Source organism: Drosophila teissieri, chromosome X, assembly GCF_016746235.2.
Source record: "Drosophila teissieri strain GT53w chromosome X, Prin_Dtei_1.1, whole genome shotgun sequence".
NCBI lineage: Eukaryota > Metazoa > Arthropoda > Insecta > Diptera > Drosophilidae > Drosophila > Drosophila teissieri.
Window position 1 is genome coordinate 921,460 of NC_053034.1, and position 26,837 is coordinate 948,296.

Here is a 26,837-nt window from a genome sequence, read left to right on the forward strand (position 1 = left end):
TAAGCACTCTTCAAAGCCCAGTGCTGTTTCCTTTTCTTGCAGTGTACACTGGGCCGATGTGGATTTTTGCGTGTTTGATTTTCCTGTCACGTTCCAGCTAACAACATAAGGAAGCAGCCGAATGCTAGGCAGTCTTTGTGCCCATCCCCCCGGCAGTTCCCCGACACCCCGCCTCCTCGGCTTGTGTCTGCGGCAGTTCCCAACGCGACAGTCAGTCAGTCAGTCAGTCAGTTAGTCAGTTAGTCGCTGTACATATTGTTGGACCCAGTCTCGTCCCCAGACCCAGACTCAGACTCAGACTCCGAATCTGACTCTGACGCGGAGTCGAATTCGAACTCGGATCCGGATTCAGACCTTAGACTGGAGACAAGTCGGGGCACCATAACCATGCCGCCGTAAGTTGTCAGCGGCAATTTGAATGGCACGTGGGATGCGAGGAAAGAGGTTGAACGCAGAGGTTGATTCAAGGAAGGATAGATGCGACATGGGACGGCGTATCTAGAAGTTCGTCTCGCTGTCACTCAGGCCGCCGCTGACTTTGATTGCAATGCGCCAAGGATGCCTCCAAATCAGATTCAGAATCCGACTGCTGCTCCTGCTGATGCTGCTGATGCATCCTCAATCCGGTCGTTGTCGCTTGAACTAACATTGCTGAAGCTGTCAAGGATGTGGAAGGTGGGTCGAAGTCGCAGTTGCAGTCGAATTCTCGGCTCCTGCCCCCAGCTGCTGCAAGCCGCCTAATGTGGCGGCAACAAGTCAATAGATTCCGTTGCAAGGTGCTAAGCCGATAGATGGGAGATGGGGAATGGGGCATGGGGCATGGGGCATGTGGCATGGGGAATGGGCCATGGGGCATGAGGAATATATCTGGCAGGTGGAAGCAGAGGGAAGCAGAGGCTTCAGAGTACCGCTGCAAGTGTGTATAACGTTGCCTACTGACGTGAGACAATTACGTGAGCAAATTGCAAAATATTTGCCTGGGTGAATGCGAATGCGAGTGCGACATGTGAGACATTCGATCGATGGGCGCATGCTGCACAGATAAGTGACTTGGGCGCGCTACGTAGCCGACGTAGGCGGATTGAATCAATTATAGGGAAATTATGGAAACTTAATTTGCAGGGAAATTCAAGTGATCCGTCTCTCCGCCAAATCGCAACGAGAACAGGAACGGCAAGGAAGGCAAGGCTAATAAGCCATAAAATATCCAGAAATTACGTTAACTAAGTAAAGAACGTAGGAACTGAACGCAATTACTCCTCGTTTCAATATAATACGGCGACGTGACACATTTACGTGAGTAGGTTACGCGCGACGTAGCCGGAATTCATTCCATCCGAGTTGAGAACAGAACAGAACAGCACAGAACAGAAAAAAACAGAGAGCAGGCAGGCAGGCAGCTTTCCCGGAAGGCATTACAATGGCCGTGCCGTGCTATCTACGGCCGGACAGCTATACGTACATTTTTACGGAACGCAGGACGCAGGACGAAGGACGCAGGGACGGCGGAATGGAGGGATAACGGCTAGGGCGGGCGGCAACGTAAGCAAACAGTGCCCGCAAAAAGCAAACAACGGAAAGTGAGAAGTGCCACAAAAACGGCAGCAAATGGCTGCCACTCGCAGTTGCAATAGCACCACAAGCAAAGCAATAGCAATGGCAATAGCACTGGAAACGGCAACAAGGGCTGGCGACAAACAAAGGCAGCAGCAAAGTCGCCAAAAAGGTGGGGCGGCGGCGGCCCGGGGGCGTGGCAGGTGGGGTGGACGAATAAGCGTAACAAACTTGGTGGGTCAAAAATACACAGTGGAAATAAAGTCGTGCACTTCATTGGTAGAGTTGAAAAGACAGCCTCATTCACCACTCACCACTGCTCACCTGCGGTAGGAATCTAATTCCCATTGTAATGGGTAGCAGTTAGGCTTTGCCAAGTCGTAGTAACCTCTTCCCATTGTAATGGGTAGCAGTTAGGCTTTCCTAAGTAGTAGTAACCTTTTTCCCATTGTAATGGGAAGCAGTTAGGATTTTCTAAGTAGTAGTAACCCTTTTCTCTTTGTAATGGGTAGCAGTTAGAGACTTTCCATTGATGCAATACGCTGCGATTTTCGATAGATTTGAGAGATACTACACTGCTTCAACCCCTTTGGCTTGAATTTCCATAATTCAGAGAGGAAATATGACTTTTCCAAAGTGTTGGCCATTCTGTAGGCCAGCCTCTCAGATCCGCACGGTGTGGTTCGTGTGGTTCGCTCGGTTTTGGTCTCCATTTGATGGCGACTCTTGCGTTTGGTTTGGTTTTCAGTTTTCAGTTTTCTGTGTTCAGTTTGCTCCTTCTCGTTCTGGCCATGCGATGTTTTTTCGCCTTTTCGCTTTTGTAGCTGCTGCTTTGAAAGGCACAAAGGCGAGCAAGCCAGCAAACCAGCGAGCCAGCGAACCACTAGGAAGGAGCAGAACCAGTGCCAGTAACCACTGCCTGCCTGGCAGAACCACCTTGTGACCGAGCAGCCAACTGCCTCAATTTGCATATGGAATTTATGCTTTTGATGACGCGGGCGACGCCGGCCAAAGTCAACTGCATGTTAATGAAACCCGAATGCATAAGTAAGCCCCCTTTCCCTGCCTTTCCTTGCCGTTCCCTGCCTCTCTTCATTTTCATTTTCCTTTTCCCACCCACACAGAGAGAAATTCAGAAGCAATCCTCTTTACTCTCTCACTAGTTTTTCCTTTAAAAAATGAGCTTTTTCCATTTGCCGCAGTCTCTTATTTCAGATTGGTAATAAATCTGAAAGACAGTATTCTACAGACTTGTTTAATATTTATCGTATACTTATAGATTTTTTTCTCCGTGCAGCATTGAAAGAAAGGCCCGCGCCAACAGCTGCCCCACCGCCCCTTCTCTTATCACGATGCCTCCATTTTTCCATGCCGCCGTGCATTTTTGAAAAGCGAAAAGTTCAAGGACTGCCACAGAGACGTCGTGCGCCTAGATTCTGTGCAGATTTGGGTGCCCCGCAGTGGCCAGGTAACCCCAAAAGGCAACAATCAGCACAGCAGCAACGGCAGCAATGGCAGCAACGACAGCAATGGCTGCAATGGCAGCCTAAAGCCAAAAGCTGAAAGCTGAAAACTGAACCACGGACAACGAAAACATACGACGAGGCGAGGCAGTGGGCACTGGGTTGTTTGGGAACATTAGGCATCCAGCGGGAAGAACTGCTGCAGCATCAAATGCCATGGAAAATTGAATAGACTCGCAAGCAGATTGGCTAACCAGCAGATACATACGTCGATAGTCTGGGGTGCAAGGAATAGGATTATCTAGCAATGAAATGGATATGAAGTATCTAGAGATTGTATGTCGTATAGCTTGTCTAAGCACGGCTCACAGTCTCACTTATGTATCTATCTATATCACAAAAACCGATTTAAAACATTTAAAACTCCTTTCATGGAGTAAGCTGACCTTGCTGGTCCGCAGGAAATGCCAAAGTTGACCCCGTCGCTTCTAATGCTTTGTGGAAGATGTAGAACCACGCTAGCCATTCTGCAGATTTGCTGTCTAGCTACATGGCCTTAAATTCGTTTCACCGTCGATACTCAGAGGACTGGTGGGTGGGAGAGCAGAGACCAAAGACCAGAGACCAAAGACCCAAGATCTCCCCCAATGCGTTGCCTTTCACTCGCAACTTGCGACTGGCAGCTGGCAACTCGCAACTCGCAACTGTGCTGATGATAAAATTGCTTTATGTTGTGCCTCTTATTTCCCAGTGTCAACTCTGAAGTGTAACGGACTCTGCTGGGGGAAGGCATTCGTCACTTGGCGTTCGGCCCGCTGCACGACAAACATCCAATTAAGCTATAAAAATCTTAATTTAATTATTTGCCACACGAACAAAGCCGCAGAACGAACGAACGAGTGAACGAACGAGCGCCGGATGATGGAGATTGGTGTTTAGAGTTTGCAGATGGAGATGGCGTTGGCGTTGCAGTTGAAGTTGGCTTTCAGAAGACGGAATATATATGGCACTGGTGCTGGTGATGGTGATGGTGCTGGTGGTCGAGAAGGAGCCAAAGCCAAAGCCAGGCCATTGCATTTGCCATTCACATTCACATTCACATTCACATCCCCATTCGCATTCGCATTTTCAGTTTGGTGAACGAGTGCAGCGGCGAGATGACGACAACGATTTATGGTGGCCGGTTTTTCTTCATTTGGACGCTGCTCCCAGCTCCCAGCTCCCAGCTCCAAACACCGAGCACCGAGCACTGAGCTCCCAACTCCAAACTCCGAGCATTGGCAAAAAGCAAGAAGCCAAGGCAAGAGCAAAAGCAAAAAGCAAAAAGCAAGAACACGAGCACGAGCTGCCAAGCAGCCAAGCAAGCGAGCAAACGAGCAAACGAGCAACAAGGCAGCAGGCAGCAGGCAGGCAACATGCATTTTTCATGAATTAGTTCACATATAAAAGTCAAATGCAGCCCCGGACTGGGAAAAGGGGCCCAAATGGGGGGCGGCCGAAAGAACGGCAGTTGGAATGGGCTGGAGGCACATAAACAGATTTGGTGGTCGTAGCACACACCGAGAAAAAAATGCGACACAACAGTGCAGCACTCCATCGAGATCAAAAACAATCAAAAAATACAGAAAGGGAAGCTGAAGGGAGTTCTTGGATATTTCGCCACTGCCGAGAGTCCAATGGCAAGTGGACATACTCGCAGGAATGGAGAACCAGACATAAGGAAATGCATTCCAATCCGGAGTCTCAATGCAATTCAAATTTAGCTTGGAGTCACAGCTTGTGCCCAGATTCAGATTTCTTTGATTTCCTTGCCGTTGGCACCTGTCGATGTTGATTCTGCACTGCATAATTAATGAAATGAAATCCACTCAGCGCCCCTTTGTCACTTTTTCTACGCCATCAATTGGATGATGCATGTGGCAAGGAGGAGTCGAGGAGCCAGTCAGCGGAATTCGGTGAACATTTTCAGGGAAGAGATTGGATAATGTGCAGCCGATAATGCGAATAGCTTCTGGACCAAAACACATTTTGAATGAAAGGTCCGGCCGTAGCGAAGCGAAATCAAAGCGAACTGCCTGCTTGCTTGACTGACCCAAAATCGGGAAGTCAACCTGTATGTGCAGATACAGGGATCCAGATATCCAGATATCCAGATCCGAAAGGCAAAAGCTCAGTCAGCAGGATAAAGCGAAAACGTTTAATGCGAGCTTCTTGTTTGCCGTTGTTGTTTGGCTGGTTGTTGGTTGGTTGTTGGCTGGTTGGTTGGTTGGTTGCTTGCTTGCTTTTTGTTGTGTGTTTGTTGTTATATTTGTTGTTGGCATGCCCGCTGGCCATTTCACGGAGCCAGCCACTTGACACAACGACAACAACCACAGGAGAACAGAGCGAAGGCTGAAGGCTGGAGCTCGTTTGATTCTAGGCGGGGAAGAAGATTGCAGGGGGGGAGTATGAGTGCACGGTGAACGGAACATTGAGCAAGTTAAAATATAATAAACAGGCTTAAACACACAAACATACATATGCCTGCGTATGCCTTTCTTTCTTTTATGGCAAACAGGCAAACCACCCAACAAACAGAGCTGAAACACATTTAGGTCTGGGAAATGGAAATGGTTGCGAAATATTATTCCAGGAGCTGAGGAGCAACTGGCAGAGAAAATGACCGAGTTGAAAACTGGGTTTACCACATCTGTTGATTTGGGTCGGAATATGCTGCTGCCGGATAAATTCAACCGATCTTATATCATTTGATGCAAAAAATGTCATATTCAAAGGAGTTTTAAATCTCAATTCAACTACAAGAGTGTACTATTTCTGTCACTGACAGCTCGAGTTTCCCCCGAGTTTCCACCAAACCCAATAAAGCTCACCTGATGGATGCCACGTGCCACGCAGGCTGAGGAACTTTGGGGCAACTGGCCGTCTGATGCTGCTGCTGCTGAGGCGCTCGATGTTGCTGCTGCTGTGGTGCTGCAAGGAAATCCAGGGTAGAGTTTATTAAGCACAGAACCTTTAAGAACTTTAACAAAAAGGCAGGGCAGGGCATCGTCCATTGGGCCCAGCTCTAAGCTAATTCTATTTGGCTTTCTGTCTCAAGTGGCAGGAACAAAACGGGCTGTGCAAAACTTGCAACGCACGGCGACTTTGGAAACTTTGGAAACAATCGCATATTGCATGTGGTATGTGGGATAAGGGCCCAAACGGGCAGGCTTAGGTGTGAAAATGGCCCAAATGGGCATGTGTGTGTGCGAATATGCGGCTCAAGCGGTTCAAGCGGTTCAAGGTTTCCACCGCCATGTTCGTTGGCCCACTTTTGAGGGTGTGGGTAAAAGTGAAAGTGAATTATTAACACAATTGCCATTAGCGCTGATAGCAAGTGCACATACGACTGCCATGTGGCGCTGCAGCTCATAAGTTTTTGTGTTTCTGCTGCCGGCAGAGTGGCTGCAACCACGCCCGCAGGTCGAAGGTCGAACGCTGGCATGTTGGCGCAGATGGGAGCAGGAGATAGTAGTTGCCTACACCCCAAAACGACATTTTGATATTAAACCAGCTCATCTGCGAGTGTAAACATTCATTTCCGACTTGCAGCTTGCATAACATTGTTGCACTTCCATCTAATTGGCTGACCATCAACAATTAACATATGGCTTTTGGCGGTGACACCATCACTTGGATTACTTGTCCCTGCGGAACTTAATTGAAAGATTCCTGCGGGATCACCACTCGCAGCTTGCAGCTCAGCCAGCAGTTCATAGCTGCCGGTAGCCCGCACTTTTTAGTTCTCAGCTGGCTGTCCGCTTTGATTAATGATTCTCGACAAGTACAACAGCGGCCACGCCCCCTGTTTTGCCCGCTGCCCACCGCCAAAACAAAACAAAACGTCCCGTCCGTCAGCTGGACTGGAAGAGGAGCAGTTTGTGCCAGGAGTGAGAAGGAAGAAGGAGCTTAGCTGGGCTGCAGATTGCTCATACGCAGCGTGGTCCCCTTCAGCCAAAATGAAGTTGCTTGCGGCGCTGGAATGGTGCTGCTAGTTTGGAACAGTTGACAGGGCAGCGCAACGCAGCGAGGCAGCATCATGATTTATGTCGTTTTATTTAATTTTAATTGAAAAACTTGCACACGACGAGCGACATGACGACAAACAACCGAAGCCCCGAAACCCTGGAAACCCTGGAAACCCCGAATGCCAGACCATCCTAGACCAAGCCAGCCAAATGTAATTAAAATGGCATTTGCTCGCCATTCTGTCCCCTTTGAGGCGGTCGCACAGTTGCCACCATCTTGCTTTGGCATCAGCCATCTGCACCTAGCAAGTCCTGGTCCTGGAAATGCAAATAAATAGCAAGACAAAGGCTCAAATGCAAATAGAATGACTTTATTAAATGGGCGGGCTGGCGGCTGGTTGCTGGTTGCTGGCTCAGGACTGTTCAGCAACTTCGCAGTTGGTAAATGAAATGATAAAGACACGAGGGGAGGTAGGCAAACCTCGGCAAACGTAAACCTACTGAGACTGCGACTGAGACTGAGACTTGACTCCTGAAAAGGGGATCGAAACAAGTGAAGCCGTGTCTAACAAGCCACGCGACCTTTTCTCCCTGATTTTTCTTCTTGTTTTTTTTTTTCCCCCCATTTCCCCCATTATGACAAATGCAAATGACGCACTCGAGAAGAGGCTGGCAGAGCGGGAAATATGAACTGTAGAAAGTGGGCGCAGTCTATGAACAAGACATTACAACGGCAAACAGCAATAATACAACGATAGCCACAAGAACCAGTCAAAAGCCGCACAGTGGGACGAAGCAGTCAGCCACCCACCCGCAAACAAATAAACCGAAATAGAAAGGAAAATGTAAGGAAAGAATTCGAAATGGAAATGGGAAATGGGAAAAGGAGTGGAGAACAGGCCAAAAACTCTACGGTCTTCCTTCGGAAGTTTGAGTATGAGAGCCTTAGGAAACCAACTCGGGCTCTTCGGTCTAGTTTCCTTCCACAATTCTTGGCATATTCTCCACGGTGCGGCAGTTGCACAAAAAACGCCCGAGGGGCGGGGGCAGGGGCAGGGGGAGTTGGCAACCAGAAAAACTGCCGCCAACGCTATAAATCATGCGGCCAGCAGCAAAAGCAAAAGCAACACGACCACCGAACGGCCAGCCAGCCAGCCAGCCAGCCAGCAACATAAATGTAACAAAAAGTATAAACATAAAAAAAGGGAAATTAAATAACAATAACAAGGTTATTCTGCGAGTGTTGCTGGCGCTGCTGCGATAACGCTCTTGCTTTTGCTTTGCTATTTCTTTTGCTTTTGCTGTTGCTTTTGCTGTTGCTTTTGCTTTTGGTTTTCCTCTTGCCAACTAAGTGCAGCGGGACAGGCAGCAGCATGGAAAACATTTCGAGTGTGCTGCAAATGGAGTGTTTTTTATTGCATTAACATAAATACATTAGAACGCCGGGGAATGGACTTTGGTGGCTTGCTGTTGACTCACGGCACAGACTCACGTGTTCGCAGCCAGATCAGGCAGATATATCTGTAACTTTTGTACTTGTTTGTATATACCACATACACATTTATACAAATTTGTAAAATGCTTGTTGAGGGTGCAATATCTGCGACTCGCAGCCACTTGCACACGTGGCAGTGCCACTGTTGGAGTTAAAGCTTGCAGCTTGCCTTTCATTTGAATTACCATCAAACGCATTGATTGTGCCACCGACAGTGGCTGCTGTGCGCTCAGCTCCGCGTCTCATGTTTTGGTTTGCGGGCGGAAATTGTAATGACAGCTGGGATTTGTGATTTGGCTACTTCTCAAACAACACTCCTCAAACAACACCAGTCAAAGGCAACACATTCTCCATCCTCCCGTTGGCAATGACTGAGCGCCGAGCTTTAAGCGCTTGTGTCAATGGAATGAAACTAGGAACCTTAAATGGCGAGGCGAATGCAATTTAATCAAGCCAACTGCAAATGAATGCACAGAGCAGCAGCATTTGCATTTGTTGCTGTTGCAACACAACGACAACCGCAGCAACAGCAGCAGCAGCAGCAACAGCAGCAGCAGCAGAAACAATCAAAAAGTTTTTAAAACAAATTAAAACTTGACGACAAGGACAAGAAAGGGAAAAGGAGCAACTGGAGCGGCAGGAGCGGCAGGCAGTGGCTTCTTCAAATTTATTATGCGGTCAATTGCAAGATGGCCAAAAACGAGTGACCGGGACGCAGGGGGGAGCTGCAGCTTCATTAGCCGCCCAGCAAAGACACAAAAGTTGGCCGAGGAAACTTGGGCTTCCTCTAAGGCGCGCTTAACTGTTTACTTCATTCGATTCGGCTATTAATTAAACGCCAAGTGCTCACGGTATTTGCTGGTTAAACAAAAGTTGCACTTGCGAGGCAAAAAGTTTGCTTCATGATTAATTCTAATTAATTGACAGTGAAATTTACAAGTTTATTAGTAAGGCTTTCGGCATTTGGCAGCCATTGAGCAGCAGCAACAAAGTAAACAACTAAGGAAACCATCACAGTAAAGTGTGTTAATTCGTTGTTGTTGCTAATAACGTATTTACATACTCGAATATTATTGGCCCTAAGTTGCAATTTAAAATGATTAAAGCAATAGATGCCATTTCTCGGGGCAAGTCTGGGCCAAATGTACTCAAGTCCTTGCCACATTCATTCACCACTCATTCACAGCTCTTGGCAAATATCCACAGTTAATCGTGAGATTGCAATTGCATTTGAATGGCGAACGCCCATTTTGGGGGCAGCCACATCTCCCGAAACGCAATCAAACGCGCTGGAAACTTGCAGCACACAAAGCGGCGAAAACTTTTTGGCTGAAGGCGAGGAGAGCGAAGGGAACGGGGGGAAATTGCTCAGCTGCAGTTGCAAACAAACTTAAATCAAATTCATGACAAATGATGCGCGAATTTTGCACTTGCGCCTTTGAGGAGAGGAGCTGCCCAAGAAATACAAATTATAAAATGCTGTGCGCTACGCCGAAAAGGGGCGTGGCAGTTGAGTGGGCCCGAAACGAAGCACCAGCGCAGTCAAGGTTACGACTGGGTTCAATTACCCCTCTTTTTTTCTATCGTTCTCCCCCCCTTCCTCCCCCTCTTTTTGGTCTGTTTCCACTGCTTCCACTGCTTCCACTGTCTGCGCTGGTCAAACTGGTCAGAAAGGTTAAAGCCAAATTAGAAAACAAAGTCTTATGCCTGAGTGCACAGTCAAGGGTGCTTCTTCTTCTGCTTCTCCGCCCCGCCCCTTCTTCTTCTTCTCTTTCTGCCTCCTCTGCCTCTTTTGGGGCAGACTGACAATGATGATGATAAGTTTGCCGCCCTGGTCACACTCGAAATGCCATTACAGTGCAGCCAAATGTGTGGAAAGGCCAATGTAGCAACGCAGCAATGTGGCACGGCGTGGCACAGAAATAATTGGATACATTTTCATATTAGGCCGCATGCTGAAACTAAACCAGTGATGGGGCAAGGTGAGTGGTGAGTGAGTGTGGCAGCAAAGGGTCGAGTTTTGGGAATTTCAAGAGTTACCCACAGTCCATCAGTTGCCTCATAGACAGGAGATGGAACCAAGTCTGCGTTGATATGGTGCGTGGGTTGTGCTGTTCCGCGTCGCTCCCATGGTCCCAGGTCCCATAACTTGTCACTTTGGGTTTGGGTTTGCCTTCCGTCGTCAATTAATCAATGGATCGATCGTGTGGCGGCTCCGGTCATCGGACTGAGAAAGTCATTCGCCTACTCCGCCATCGATCATCGATCAGCGCGCGGTCTTTTGTCCCGCCAACGGGTTTTTCACAGACTTTTACATTGTAAGCTCTCTTCATTTGGACTGCAGACGGCAGGCGGCAGGCGGCAAACGGCAAACTGCGAAAGCGTTGACCAAAATTGACACCGGCCTCAGCATCGACTTTCGCCTCGAAAATTGAACCCGAATTTGCAAAGTTCAATCGCCTTGGGGCGCAGCTATGATTGCAGATGGCAAAATGTTAAAAACTAGGCTCCCCTTTCGCATTTCACATTCCACATTCCCCATTCCGCCTTTCAGATTTCAGATTTGAGATGCGAGTTTTCTGTGATGGATAAGTGCATTTCACAAGCCATAAATTGCACTTTTACATTGATGAAACTTTGCTTTGGCCCCGAAGCCATATTGGGGCATGAATATTTAACCGAGCTTGAGAATTGAGAATTTGCCCCAGAAGCTTGAGCTCGTAATCTCGGTGAAGCACACTGCAAACTCAAAGGTTCACTTATCGTGTGTGTGTTGGCAAACACTCGAGCATAGTAGCTATGCTTAAAGGTCAGTCACAAAAAGGGAATACAATTAATTGGTTTTATTAATTGATAGTCCTCGAATGCAGAAGTGCCCGATTTCATAAATCAAAAGAGTACTTTGCAAACAATTATCCCATTGCAATGCAATGCAACCTGCTGCAACCGTTTTGCCAAGTGCAGCAGCTGCAGCAACAGCAGCAGCAGATTGTTGTTAATGTCACCGGCAGATGCGTTGGCAACAGAATTCATCGTTTGCATTTGTGGAGTACGTTTCCGAAACTTTATGTTGCATTTCCCATCATTTCTGCAGCCTAATGAATATTTGCAAGGTGGCTCTGCTTTCTCGACAGTTGGGGAAATGGATCCCGTTGCAGAAGCGTTGTCTTGCGAGAGCCAAGTTCTTCCAGCTCTTCAAAAAGTTGGCCCCAAAAACTTTATGCCTTCTCCGGGGCACAATGGACATCATTTGCAGCTGGGCATGCCAATCAATTGGCATTGGCCAATGTCCCGAATGTAACACTCTGCTGCTTGCGGTGCCAAGTTTGCCTAACGAATCATTCAATGTTGGGCCACCCAATTCCGAATCCAATTCACGAATGCACTTCAAAGTTTTCCAATGAACTCTGCGCGCACCTGGGACACCTGAGCACGGTCACTGGATAGATGGCCGATGGCCGATGGTCAGTGGCTAGTGGCTAGTGGCCAGTGGCCAATCTGGCTCTTTTGATGGCGATCAGTTACCTGAAATCGCCACGCATCGCTTGACAAGTTCAAGTTTAATGGAAGCAGCAGCAGCAAGGCGGCGATTCACGCGCTGTAAAAGTCGCCAGCAAAACGCGCTGGGCCAACGGCATTTGTTAGAAAACCACTGACTTTGGCAACGTGTCAAGCCGGTTTTCGGTTTCACATGGCCACCGGTCAGCATTTTTGCAGCACGCGTCCCACTCCAAAGCACACAGACACATGCACAGACTATTTGAAAAAGCAACACAAAAGACACAGATACGAGCCCATACGAGCACACGGGGAAAGAGTGAGAGAAAAAAGAAAGAAAATCCGGTCCGGCCACGCTCAATAAAAATGTTAATTTCAACTGTAACAAGTTCAACAGCAACAGCAGCAGCAGCCGCAGCATAAACAAGATCAACAAATTGCAGTTTCACATTGTTGCAGCGGCATCTAATTGGGTGAGTCAAAGCCCGAAGACGCCGAGCTTTGATCTTCCTGCGATCTTGCGAGGCAGAAAACCTCCGAGGAAACTTAACAAACATCCGGAAAGGAGCGAATCCAACCTTCAACTTTTCATCTGAACTACACATGTGTGTTCTATAGGCTTCGAAACACTTTCTTTTAGCTGATACTTCCAGTTTGGTGACACACGCTTACGATCTTTTAGATGACAACTAACCGATCGAACGCAGATCCCAGAAATCTCCAAAAGCTATCAATCGAATGGATCAGAGGTCTTTAGAATTGATTTCGTTGCCCGAAATCGAACGCACAATCAACCTAAACCCATCACCAATCCGATTCTCCAATCTCACAGCTAGCAGAACATCAGAGTTCAATGATCGTTGCGTCGAATATAATAGCTAAGCGATATCAGGCATTCATTTGGGTCATTAAATCGGTAAAAGCCCAACTTCATTATCGCAGACATGACTGAGAACTACTCGAGCTCAATGAGCCACGACTGGAAGGTATTTTATCCTCGAAAAGCGCTTAGAACTTGAAAAACTGTTGGGAAATTGTGAGGCATTAAAGGTAATTTCACTGCACACGCCACTAATGAGTTGAAAGTTGAATTTTCAAGCAACCTATCTGCCCCAAGAGTCTGACCCTGAAGTGGTTCTACCCAAATGGGTTGTGTTATCAGATCAGCGGAATGAATGGATAAATGGTTAACTGCCAAGTGTAAAGTCTTGTTTTACCACCGGCTGCAGTTCGAAATGGGATCGGATTGGATGTGGCAACAACTGCAACTAGCAACTATCTAAGCCCTGTGCGTGTGTGTCCATGGGCTCTGAAATCCCCAACCCGGACCCGTTCAATTATCTAGTTCAACTGGCCATTTCCGCCTCCCATTGAAGCTCCGAACCGAACCGAACCGAACCGAACAGAAATGGCGAGAGTAAACAATAATCATAAATAATAATAATGGTTACGGTTTCCTCCTCGCTCTGCTGTCTTCTGTCTTCTGTCTTCTCCATTCATCGCATTCATCTTCTTTTGCTGCGTTTTATTGAGAAAATAAACAAACATCGTAACAGTTTATATATCAACATCATCATCATCATTGATTATGCTTTCCGTATGTGCAGCATTTTCATAATCAATCAATTGGCTGGTCCAGTTAATCTGGGTTATACCGGGTCCACGGACTACAGTTACGGAAGATGGAGACCAGCAGCAGTAGCTCCATTCTTCTATCGCGGAACACCACCTTGTGAGTGAGTGATTCCTCCCCGAACCCGAGCTGAGCTGCCTGCGGAATCGTATTCATCTGATATTCGATACAAATCTGGTTTCTAGAGCCGCATAAAGATCCCCCAAGTTGCCATGACTCAGATTCAGTTCGATGAGGTTTGAGGAATGTACGCTGCTCATCAGCTATATATAGTATATAGTATATATGTCCGCTCAAGTCGGTGGCTTCAGACGCGTCATTAGCATATCATTATTGATGATGCTCTCCCGTTTCCGTTCCCGTTCCCGTGCTGATTGCTGCCCTTTCGGCGACGATTGTCGCGAATTCAGGAGTCCGGAGAGTCCAAGTGTTTTGATTTATACTCGATTAATTGTTGACTTTGGCAATAAAATATGTCGCACTGTGATTTCCGCAAATCGCAAAGGTCGAGCAACTTTTACGCGGCAATTCTAAAATGGAATCGTGTGGAATGCCGCTGTACGACTTTATTTCGGTCGCATTGAGTGTTTCTTTTCAATTGGCGGCTAATTAGCTTGGGTACACGCAGTGGAGTCGAGCTGAGTCGAGTTGCCTTGGGACACGCCCTCCACTCGATTCGTCCGTGATTTATTGCCGCCGTTTGTTGGGGACACATTGCAGCCGGCCAAAGCCAGCCAAGTCAGCAAAGTGGCCAAAAAGTGAGGCGTGACCTCGCAGCAGGTGCCGAAATTCCAAACAAAATAACCCACGAATTCCGAGGGGCTCTGATTTTCCCACTCCCAGTCCTGATCTCTCCCACCACAAAGCCATCACGATGATGATGATGATGGCCAGCCGGAAATATCCCACAGACATCAAATTTGTGGGCTCCATCGTGTCCGTCATGTCCGTCGTGTCCATCGTGTCCAGCAGCAATTTGTTGACACAACAGAAGTGCGGGGGGGAGGAAAGCCGAACCGAAACTCCAAAGCAAACAGCAACCAACACGAAATTAAACAAAACAGCAAAACAACAGCCAAACAACAAAACAACAAATCGCCGAAAGTGAAGGTGTTGCTCACTCGACCAAACACAACTAAAAATGTATATGATAATGGCATATAATGAAGCGTTTATGCAAATCAGCGTAAGCATTTCACCTCCACCCTCCGCCGTTTGTGAAACCGAAACCTGGATGGCAATCCATGGAAATAAGACATTAGTTCAATGCCACGCACATTTGAGTGGCTCGCAGACGGAGTTGGTGGGCGCAGAAAGAGTATCTAAAACATTTGGAATACCAACGGATTTAGCAGACGAGTGTGCAATTTCCCTGCCATCAAATTCAACGACACCGAGTCCATCAAGTGCGAGTTTCGATCCGTGGCAAACTAAAGACTACTGACGATTTATGCAACTAATTCGAAGACACAACTGCTGAACTGCTGCAGATTTTGCGCATTTGCACTGCGCATCGGGAAGACTCAACTGTGCTGTCCGCACTTCAATTTCAACTTTTGATTGCACTGCATTAAATTGATTTCTGCTGCTCTATGACGGCATCTTGGCATCTTCATCTTTGCCATCACCGCCATCATCATCAGCATCATCAGCATCATTGGCATCATCTTCAGCATCATCATCGACTTAGGACATGTTTTGTTGTTTCTGTTATTAGCGCGCATGATTGGCATTTCTGCTTCTTCCGTTTGAGTTTGATTTCTTTCAACTGGCGCGCTCGTCAGTTTATTTATTTACTTTGATTACGTCACATAGAAATGTACAAATAAAGCAAACTGCAGCTTCAGCTGTAGCTGTAGCTGTCTCCGCCGAAAATTGATTTAGCTCATTTGACCGCTTCCGATTTCCAGCGGTTACATTTCATCGTCATTCCGGGAGCATTGCGCAATTACCACAAAAAGTGACTTGCCACAAAAGTTGCCAAAATCTTTTCTCTTTCGTTTGGCCCACAGCTCTGCTCAGAGCTCAGAGCTCAGAAACAGTCGCCAAACATCTTTGTATTTATATTATAGACACAGAGCATGTAGCATGCATGCATGTCTGGGAAAATATCAGGCAGACATTCACTTTTCTTGCCACACATTTCGCGGAAAATGGAAGCAATATTTCGGCGCATGCCACGATCGCTTATAAAGTGGCTAAAAGCGTGGGCCGTCGATTGCCAAACTGGGACTGTGACTGTGGCCATTGTGTTGCCACCAGGCTTTTGGATTCCGTTTGGCCTCAATTTGGTTGCAAACCTTTCCACTTTGTAAAAATTCGGATCGGATTAAAGTTCTATCTTATTTTCGTGAGATTCCTAAGCAGGAGCTATCCATTAGATTGAAATGTGAGCAATGCCCTGGGGAAAACTTGGAGCACTTCTTTTTTCTCATATAGAAACTCATATAGATGCTCATATAGTTCAACAGTTCGCAGTGGTGAAAAAGCGGGAAAATTCTTCCCATTGCCACTTTTTCAAGAGTTGTTCTTTTCAGGTGTTGTAGTTGCTGTTGACGTTGTTTTTCTCCAGCGGTGTTCTTATCGTGGGTGTTTCCATTTGCGTTGTGGTTGTTGTTGGGCGGAAGTGGCTCGTTGGCAAGGCGCGCTTTGTATTTCGCATATGTGCGCGGCCTTTTCAATAGTGTTTTTCACACTTGTGAAAATTAAAACTTAACTGAACATTTTGTTTGTGCTGTTGTCGCTGCTGCTGTGTTGTTGTTGTTGCTGCTGCTGCTGCTGTATTGTCGCTGCCGCTGCCGCTTTTTATTGTTTTAATTACACGCGTTTTTCCGCGCATTGTTTCAATGACCGTCACGCGCCGCAAGCCTTTCCCCCCTGCCCCCTGCCCGCTGCCCCTATCGCTTTCCCCCTTTTCCGACCTGCACACCGCACAAATTGTTGTTGCCGCCGTTTGTTTGCAAAATGAAGTGGTCATATCTGCGCCCGCCTGTCCCCCTCCCTTCCCCCTTCCACCCTCCTTCCAGCCTCTTGTGCGGCATTAATGATAATTTCAAAATGACATAAACGCAACTCCCAGAGCTTTTCGCAGCGCCATAGAGATGGACCCACGAAGTACAATTAATCGAGAACAATTGAACACAAGATTTTCCCGTGACGAATATAGGCACTTACTCAATGAGAATGCTAAAGAACGCATTCACTGAAATCACTTCTCCGTCTCCGTGTTGCGAACACCGCGAAAAGTAGCAGAGTAGCAGGCATATAATTGAAGAAATTAAGAAATCGTAAGTACTTCTTCCATCTCTGAGAATGGTCATCAATGAATACGCGGGTCGCAGTCCACTTTTCAGTATACAGTTCGCAGTTTGCAGTTCGCAGTTCGCAATTCGCAGTTCGCAATCCGCGATTCACAGTTCGCATTCGGGCAACCCCAAAGATAAATGAAATAAATGAATGGCCGCGCCTTCCCCGCCCCGCCCCGCCCCACCCCCTCTCGTGGGTCGTGAGTTTTAATGCCTTAATGAAAAATGCATTTTTAATTATTTTTTGTTCATTTACAGGCAACTTTACGGTGGCCGCCGACAAGTGGAGTTGGCTTACGCGTCGTATGGGTAATTTATGGTGCTCGGTGCTTCATTTCGAGTTGTCAGGCGTAGTTTAGGCTGGCAATAACTGACTGTTTGTGCTTTTTTCTTGCAGTGCAAGGGATGCAGGTGGAAACCGTTAGTTTCGGCTCGGATTTCCCCGCCGGCGACAGCAACAACAACTTATCCAATGGGAAGAGCAAGCGGCGTAGAGGACAAATATCGTATTTCATCATTTGTTTAAGCCAAGCCATTGATTTGCTCAGGTAGCAAAAGCCACCGTACACTGCGCGAAACGAGCGCATGTCTCACCACGCTTTGGATGAGCATGTTCGCTTTTGAGCCATGCTTTTGAGCATTCGGCGATGCAACTCGTTTGTTGCAGTGTAGGCAGCCAAGGCGAGCGCAAGAGCAAGGCTTGTCATTCATTAGGATAGCATGTCATTCATTAGCCCATAGCCAACCCCTTCGGATTCAGTGACTGCACCCAGTTAACTGTTACCGACTACCAGTTACCAGTTACCAGTCACCAGTAACCAGTCACCAGTTACGAGTTGCGAGTTGCCAGTCGCAGCTGAAGGGGCTGGAGGTGGGGGAAAAACAGAGACACTGGCGACAATGACAACCAAATACGGCGGAAGCAACGCGATTTCGATGTCATCGGGTTTCAAACCAATTTGCCTTTGCCTTTGCCTCACTTAAGACGGACGCGGCGAGGGAGTGCGAGCGAGAGGGCTGCCATTAAAGCGAGAGGGCAATACGAAAGGGAACATGCTCTCGAATGATTACCTCCGATATCGAAACGTGGGAAGAAACCACGAGCAAATCTATCAGATATACAAAACTATACAAAATACACGAGTATATGGGCAAGATGATATTTTCCCATCGCCCATATTTTTTCGTTGAACTGAGACTAAGCCGAAAACTCGGTCGCATCATATCGAATCTTTTAGCACCGCGTGTTGCCCAAGAGCAGCGTGATTGAAATTACCTGTAATGCGGAGTGCATGTGCGAGTAATTGTGACATTGTCGTGCCAATGAAACGTATCAAAAGTAGCAAACGTATGAAACGTATCGAAGTGATAAGCAACTTGCAACACAGCAAGTTGTGCAGCCAACCGAATGGAATGACGTCGCCAGTTTTCCATGTCAGCCGCCGAGCAGTAGGAGAAAATGGAAATGAAAATGGAAATGAAAATGGAAATGAAAATGAAAGTTTCAATTACAAATTGTTCGCACTGGGTCGGCTGAATTTTGCTTTTGGGGGCCGCGTGGAAAAGCGAAAAGCGAAAAGCCGGCAGGGCACTTAATTACTGGTTTTTCCGCTTCACCAAACGCGACATGATTTTATTTTGAAGGTGAATGACGCCGGCTGTGCGGCTTTCTGTCAATAGTTTTAAAGGCGACTGTGACGAGCGATGTCGACGCGAAAGGAAAGCGTTTCGTTACTGAGTGTCAGTGCCTACAAGTTGGTCACCAAAAAGAACTGAGTTTTAGTAACTACTACTAGTTGGGCATCACAGAGAACTGAGTTTCAGTACCTAGTACTAGCTGGGCATCAAACAGAACCCCAACTTCCGCACTGGATCGAGTCGTACATCGTACACTAAGAAGGTGTTTTTCTATCCGACTTGTAGACTTATCTAAATACACAAGGAACTCCACTGTAAGATTCCAGCTCATCTAGCCAGAAGGCCCCGCGATTCGGAGCTGCGAAGGCAATTAGCCCCACTGACCAGCCAGTCAAATAGAGGCCGCGCCGTATTCAATGCAAACAATTTGCCTAACTCATTGTGGGAATCAATCGGCTGCTTAGGCTGACCCAAGGCCGTTCGTCTAATGGGCGTCTAAATTAAGATCGCAAAAACACACGGAGGCACGCAATAAAACAGTGTAGAAATGGTGGGGGAAACAACAAAACTGCTAAGTAAGCCGCTTGTAGTGAACAACAATTTGTTGACATTTTCGCGGGGTTTCATTTCAAAAGGCCAGGCATGAGACTGGCATCCGAGATGGCAATCTTGTGGGTTGGTTTCCCTACTTTCAGGAATTGCATTGGCATTCTTTCCGCTAATGACAATCGCAAATGTCTTGCCCCGCTCTCTGGATTTCCATTGCTGTCCTCTCGTCGTCTGTTTTCCAATATTTGTCCTGACTGAGACACTAAAGTGAATTATTAGTTGTGCAAATAATTGCACAGTTGGCTTTGCACAGTGTCTCTCTATCTCTCACTCTCTCCCTCTCTCGACGAGGATTTAGCCAACAGCTTGTGGCAATATTTGGTCAGCGTAATGGCAGTAGAGAGGGGAAACAGCGGGGGTAGATTTTCCGTGGAAAGGTCATGGGCTTTGCTTCTTGTTTGCTATTGAACTTAAAGTTTGCCGCAGCTTTGAATGTGGCCTGCATTTGTTTATTCGCTGGCATTTAAAATCAAAGGGTGCACTACAAGGTGTTACAGTGCAGCGCAATGGCACCCCCAGCTCTGAATCGTGACCCCAATCCCGACATCCACACAAAGTGATGCATCGCCATAGCCAGCGTCATTGGAGTTGTGATAAAAGAGGGGCGACGGCTCCTAAGTGGAGGAATCAAAGTGTTGTGTTTTAACGCCGCCACACAGTGGAATGATGGTGATGATTGTAGTGACGTTGATGATGAGGCCTGATGATGGCGCATTCCAAAGCCCTGACCAGATCCCATTTTTCCACATTTTATCACCCCCGATCCGATGGCGTTGCAGTCAGCAGGGGGCATTTCCATGGGGCTAACCAACCCAACCCAACCCCACCCAACCAGGCCAGTCCATCTGTCTATGAAAGCGAGGCATCTATTTGCATTTACTTCCCTTTGTATCCCAGCCCCCTGTCTTCCCCGTCTTTCCTGTCTTCCCGCTCTTTTCCATTTTTGAGCTCAGCGGGCGGTGGTCGAGTAACAGACATTCATTTTGGTTTATAGGTAAGCCTGCCCAGCACCCCAACCCGAACCCAAAACCCCCCCTCGATGTCCACACCCAACTGAGCCGGAAAGCAATTTAGTTTAGGGGTACGCCGTACGCCATGCCTTTTATAAATGCATTTCACACTCTATTTTGCACTCACCATTTAAATTCTGAACATTGGATGTTGGATGTATGGTCCAGGCTGCAGCTACCGTGTTGGCTGCAAAAAAGGAGAGGAAAAGGTTCAAGTTATAGTTGGATAGGCACAGAGAATATACACGCTGCAGTTATGGGAATTGACAAATATACAAATATGCAATATAGAAATTTCACGTTGTTTTCCACTTCGGCAATCTTAATCATTCCATCTTTATGACCTGATTTCCTTGTACTCCCATTGCTCCCATTGCTAAGTAGTTGACCTTTCGCCGCCCAATTTGCATGCCCATCACGTTGGTGGTCTTTGTTTTTTTTTAAACTTCTAACCAAAAACAGGTGACAAAATGCGGCAGTGGTGCCGAGAATGCGAATGAGCATCTCCTACCAGAGTAGCAAGCTCCGACTCCAACTCCAACTCATTATTATTTGTGGTTCCCTTCTTTTTTGGTTCATGACCCAGAAATGGGGAACGATCTTTTTCCTGGACAATGTACAAGTATCTTGTATCTTGGTCGCGGTTTCGTCGCTCGACGCTCGTCGCTCGTGAAACGTGGAACGTGAAATGTACGTGCGGTCATCTGTTATGATTCTCAGACACTTGGCCTACAAAGTGCGGGAAGTATCTCGTATATATATATATGCGTTTTGTTCTTTGGTCTACGGCCAACTCCACACTCCACACTCCAACTCGAAAAGCAAGTCCATTGTTTATGTGCGTGCGCTTTGCTTAAATGTCAATTATTTCACGCTTATTAGATTTTTTATGCCCTTCATCACGAGACGACGAAATGGCGATGGCGATGGTGATGGTGATGATGATGATGCGAGAAAGCAGCCGAAGAAAAGGAGAGTCGCAGCGAAAAGCCAAAGTTCCACATATTGTAGAAGATACTCCACATTGTCATCCACAACTGTCACCGTAAAAATAAAAATAAAAGTAAAGCGCCGCTCTTCTTTATTTCACGTTTTATGGCCTTTTAATGCGATCCTAACGCGTGTGTGTGACAAAGATCTGGCATCAAAACGAGGCGAATAAATCCAGAAGAAAGAGAGACGGCCTTCGCAGCGATTCAGAGACAGTAACAGTGGCAGTTTTCTTCGCCGTCTAGACACGCCGAGAATAATGACCACAGACGACTGGCCTTTGAATCGGATCAAGTGGGTCAGTCAGTTGATCCGCAGAGGTGCGTGAGAATCTCTCTGCCAGGAGAATGTGATCATGATCATAGGAAACCCATCTGGATCATAAAGTATAGCATGAAATCCTTAACAAATATATGAATCTGGGAGGGACTCGGATTCGCCAACTAGTTTGCAATTAGATGTAACGATCTTCGTTTGAATTTTCCTGTGCTTCCATTTCCCACTTCAACCATGTACCATGTACAATTTCCAAACATTTTCCGCAGATACAATAAGGAAATTTTCAACAATAAGCGATAAACTAAAACGAGTTCTCTGGACAGCAGCAGGGAGTATATACGTATGTATATAACTCTGTTCCGCCAACGTAACGACATTTTGTACGGCATACGACCCCATTTCCAAAGTCGTAATAATTTCATGAAAAACGCAGCGAAGTCGACTGCATTTTGGTTTTCACTTGGGGGCGGGCCAAAAAATAGAGGGGAATAATGCGCCAGTAAAAGGTATTTTAACGCTGGAATGCCTCCCTTTCCTTTCCATCTCCCCCTGCCCCTCCCCCACCCTCCGCCTCTTCATTCTTCAGATGTCGGGTCGGGAAATGAGTCGGAGGAGTTTTCCTCTTCGGCTGCTTTGTCATGAAAAATAACTTCGCTTCGTTGAAATGACAGTCACGATTTTGTATTTTTTCGCTCTTTTCCTTGGTTTTTTATGTGTCTTCTGCCTTCTTCTTCTTCTTTTTCTACAACTTTTTTTATCCCCCTTGCCCACGTTGTCTTTTTTTAATGATTTTCATTCTTCACTTCTTGTTCTTGTTCTTGCTCTTGTTCTTTTTTGATCTGTGTAGCAGACTAAATGAAAGATGATGAATTTATTAAATTCCCTGTCTCTATATCTCTGTCTCTGTCTCTGTAGGACATGAGTGAAGGCTTGGGAAAATGGGTTGGAAAATTACGTTGCCCGGCAACTTGGTCCGAAAAATGTCAAGGAAATGCCAAGGTAAACTCTACCGGGCTTTGATAAAAACAAATGTGGCTTTAACGCATTCTTCCCAATTCACTTGATAGTGCATTTGGTCAGTGAATAATTTGCCTGCATTTTCTCCATGCTTCTAACTGAATTTATTCTTTGTGCTTTCGATAAAGAGAATATATTTCGTTTACCTGCTGGGTTTTTGTCAATTAGTTACTTAATTGAGTTATAGTTCTCAATTATTATTCCCTTAATAGAAGGTAAAAGTGTCTATGGTTATTATCGTTTTATTAGTGATTTATTTTGACAGCGTTTACTTATTTTAATTTTCTTGATCCTCACTTTAATCCGCACCGAACAGAGAAAAACAAGAATGAAATACTTTGCTCCGTTTCTCCCGTTTCTTGCCCGAAAATTCTTTTCAAACAATTTTTCTTTTCTGCCCCCGGAAAACTCTTGGTAAACTGCGGTGGCTAATAAAGAATGTAAATGGAGCAAATTGCTTGGCCGAAAGGTGAAATTTCATAAATTTAGTGAAAGGGAAACGGGCGGAAGGCTGGAAAAGCGCGGAAAAGCACGGAAAAGCACGTGAAGAAGCACAACCCATCGGGCGGAGGAACTTTATTTCAACAAAACTTGGCCAACAATCGTAAAAATTGCCATGTCATTAATCTGAAGGCCCTTCCCAATCTCCGAGTCTCCGTTCAACATTTTTGGAGGCCTCACAGTTTGTAGTTCCAGAAAGCTGCCACGCCCCTTGCGGGGGGCGTTGCAAAAATGTTGAAATCTAATTGTTTGACGACTCTTTTATGCAGCGCTATACATTTTGGTGTCATTTATACAAGCATTTTTGTGGAAAGTCCTTTTTCGGTGCATGCTTCTCATACTTAAACATGATTTGTAATCAAACGGACTGACAATACACTTCTGGTGCATATATTTAAATGTGAAATACGGAAAACGAACTTATTATTACAGTGTATTGCGTAATTGCTTTTTTGTATCGGCAGCGCTCAACTTTTGCTTCTGGAGAAATTTCTCGTCTTAATTCCATTTTTCTGAATGGGATTTTGCTTTTTATGCCGCTGATGTTTGGCTGCGACCCAAGAAAAAATCGAAATCGGAACTGAAAACCTACTGCTGCTGTGAAACGTTTTTTAATGGCCGAAATATTAAAATAAAAGGTGATACCTCAACCTCACCGCCGCCTGCCCACCTTTTCCCATTTTCCGCTTCGAATAATATGAATGCCTTTCGAGCGGCCTTTTGTTTATGGTCAAATATACATTTTTTCAGTTCCCCCTTTTGTGTTTGTTTTTTTATGGGCGGTCTTATGACACTTTTTTTATATATTTTCTGGCCCGGCAGCGTTTGCTTTTCTTTAATGAAAAATTAAATTAATGAACGCACATTTGTGGGGCTCCTTGTGTTTTTGTCCCTCCCTCTCCGCTGCGCAAAAGTTCTGGCAGGCAAATTAATTTGGCAATTGCAATAAAACTTTCGCAGCGGCAGATTTGGCCCATTATTCTTGGCTAAGGAGATCGCTCTTGGCGCTAGTAGCCATGTCCAGCTTATAACCAAAGCCATTAGGTAAATTGGCCCAAAGTTTGCCCCCTTTCGGACTCGTTAAAGAGGTTTGAGTGGAAAATGCGAAGGTAGGAAACCTGACACCCGCCTAATTGGCTGCCTGGATCCGATTTCCCGGATGAGCAACTTGAAGGCAGCCTCGCCCCTTAAGAAGGAGCAGATTGTTGCAATGAGCAATAATTGCACTATGACACGACCCTCAGACCCTCAAAACCGTCAGGGGAAAGAATCATCCTGATGAAGAATCCACCCCTGGAAGGAAAAGACAATGGACAATGGTCCTGCTGCACACCTCTTTCTCCACACCAATAAATCCTTGTCACAATATTCCTTTGTTTGGCCATCTTTTTTCACTTGAGCTGCGCAGGGCGGCAGGGGGCAGGGTACCATCATCCTTTTCGAATGTACAGCGCAATAATTCAAAACACATTCGCTGACTGACAGACAGACAGACAGACAGACGGACGGACGGACAGAAGGGGAAGGATACGGACTTCTGGTGGCGGAAAGGGATGGTTAGAGAGGTGATGGAGGTCCTGCCGGCACGCAAAATCAGCTAAATCAGCAGCACCACAAACAATAGGCCACATTCCATTCCAGCCAATCCAATCCAATCCAATCCCCATTCCTTTCCATTCCATATCGTCATTATCGCCCGACAGCCAGTTCGCGCCATATGAGCCAGATTAATCAAAATAGTTGGATAACTTTATAATCTGAACTAGCACTTGGTGCAAAAGTAACTCCTTTCCCTCCACAGTTTCATACTCAAAACAAGCCCTGAGATACTTTTACTTTTACTTGGTCCTGTGCATTTCCATTCTTTCTCTTTTGCTCAATCCTGCTGCTGTCTTGTGTCTTTAGGAACACAAGAAGAGGTATATCAGTATATATTTGCTTAGACTTTTATGTATAAATATATATATTTATATGCATCTACAGCAATGCGAGTACTTCTCTCGCTCAGCAATGCCTTTGTGCTTAATTCCATTTTCACTTCAATTTTCATTTGCGGACAGCAGGAAGCAGCGGCAGCGAGGATTTTTTGTTTGACTTTTCAATGGCAGGTGGCGGTGTAGGTGGCACACATTACTCCCCTGCGATCCCCAACCATGTGCACTTTTCCGCTTTTCCATCGAGTGGCCGCCCCGGGAAATGGGTCAAAAGAAATTTAATTGGCAAGAAAATAGGATGCTGTGGCTCATTACAGCTCATATGGCTACTGTAATCGCAGACTTTTATTTGAATCCCCTTTCATCGGCAAGCCACAGTAGAAAATAATACCAACGACGAAGAGAGGTCTCCCCTCCGGGGCCCAAAGGTTCAGTAGTGTTTGCCGAGGGAGCAGCATTTTCCCGCCCTCGTAAATCACAGCGAGGTGTGAAATTAAAAATAGTTTCTTCTGACAACTAAATGCGATTGTCAGTCATCTCGCCCCTTAAACGCAGGCGTGGGCGCCATCGAAAATGAATTTATGACATGCCAGCTTGGAAATATAACCGAACACAACACATCATTCAATTGGGATTCGTATTCACATTCGGATTCGGATTCACATTCCCGAGCGTTTTCAAGACTTAACACTCATTAATGTGTGATTGCAGCGAAGGGGCGTTGCTGAGTGTCGATATAAATGGAAGTATCCAGAAATACGTTTTCAAATTAATTGAAGTCTTGCATTTTTATATCTTTATCATGGGCGTGAGGTGCTTTGAAATGGTAGGGTGTATGGGCTTCGCCTCTCCGGAGTTCGCTATTATGGTCTCTGGTTACATAATCAAGTTGATACTCGAATTCTGTGTGTAGCAGCCGGGTGTCTCGACGACGAGCTCTCTTTGAAGCTGAGTATCTGCGTATTCATCAGATTTGTGAGTCATAAGTGCCGCAACTTCCGCCTGCGAGGGTTCAAGAAACTCCAAAAAAACCCACCTGAGATTTGTGAGTTGATTTGAGAGCTGAGGTTGATGCCTGTGGCGAAGGCATTGAAAGCGCTTAAGCTTTTATATCTCAGCTGCGTGCTGGGGATCTCATCTCAGGTGTGTACTTTGCCTCCGCCTGGGGTCACTGTGATCGCGCTTTGAACTCAGATTACGCCCGATTGCTTTGGGCACCACTTTGGTGGCTTGGCTTCTTCTGCGCGGTTTCCGGAACCTTCTGCTAAATTGTTCTTTGAGGACTCCCCTTTCATATCACTTAGTTGTCTTACAGGTTTACTTTTTTACTTTCCCTGCTGATTCTTAATTCACAAGTAATAGACCAAATCTCAATGATTGTTGAGCCTTATTACCAACTTCCAACTTCTTATTCGCGGATGATGTCAGCTGTTCCGAACCTAACTCCGCCTAAATTCATCGATCGTTCATCTAGTCATCGTAGTTTCACGACACACGAATGTAATGTGGGAAACATTAAACATTAAAATTGTGAACAGCAGTTACCCCCTCCTAGAAAACAGATTATATCCCCCCCCACCCGCCGTTCGATAATTGACTTGGGCTTGACGCAATTAACAATGGCAGGGAAAAAATCGGAGATAAAAAAGCTGGCAAATATATGTATGTACGCAAATAATGAATAAGCTTCGCCTCAATACTTCTGTTGCGTGGGGAGTTGGACTGCGAATTCAATAACCGACACGGCCATAAATATAAATATAAGCATGAATATATAAACCCGCCACAAAAAATATGAGTAATCTGTGTTCTCCGCTCGACGCGATGGTAGATGGTAATCCTCTGAAGGTTCACTCTGGCGGAATGCGCTTAAACTAACCATGAAAATTATCAAATAATCGGCC

At 46.2% G+C, this 26,837-nt stretch overlaps 1 protein-coding gene across 3 annotated transcripts in view; it reads right to left on the bottom strand.

Annotated features, from left to right (window-relative positions):
* LOC122624898 overlaps nucleotides 1-26,837 on the bottom strand; it is a 140,354-nt gene that overhangs the window by 9,637 nt on the left and 103,880 nt on the right. For 2 of the 3 annotated variants that reach the window (XM_043804658.1, XM_043804657.1), the window contains exons 3-4: nucleotides 20,340-20,399; nucleotides 5,888-5,987 (exon numbers count right to left, since the gene is read on the bottom strand). The gene's annotated coding sequence lies outside the window, so the exon portion shown is untranslated. The remainder of the gene's footprint in view (nucleotides 1-5,887; nucleotides 5,988-20,339; nucleotides 20,400-26,837) is intronic. The other variant, XM_043804659.1, reaches the window with a different exon arrangement.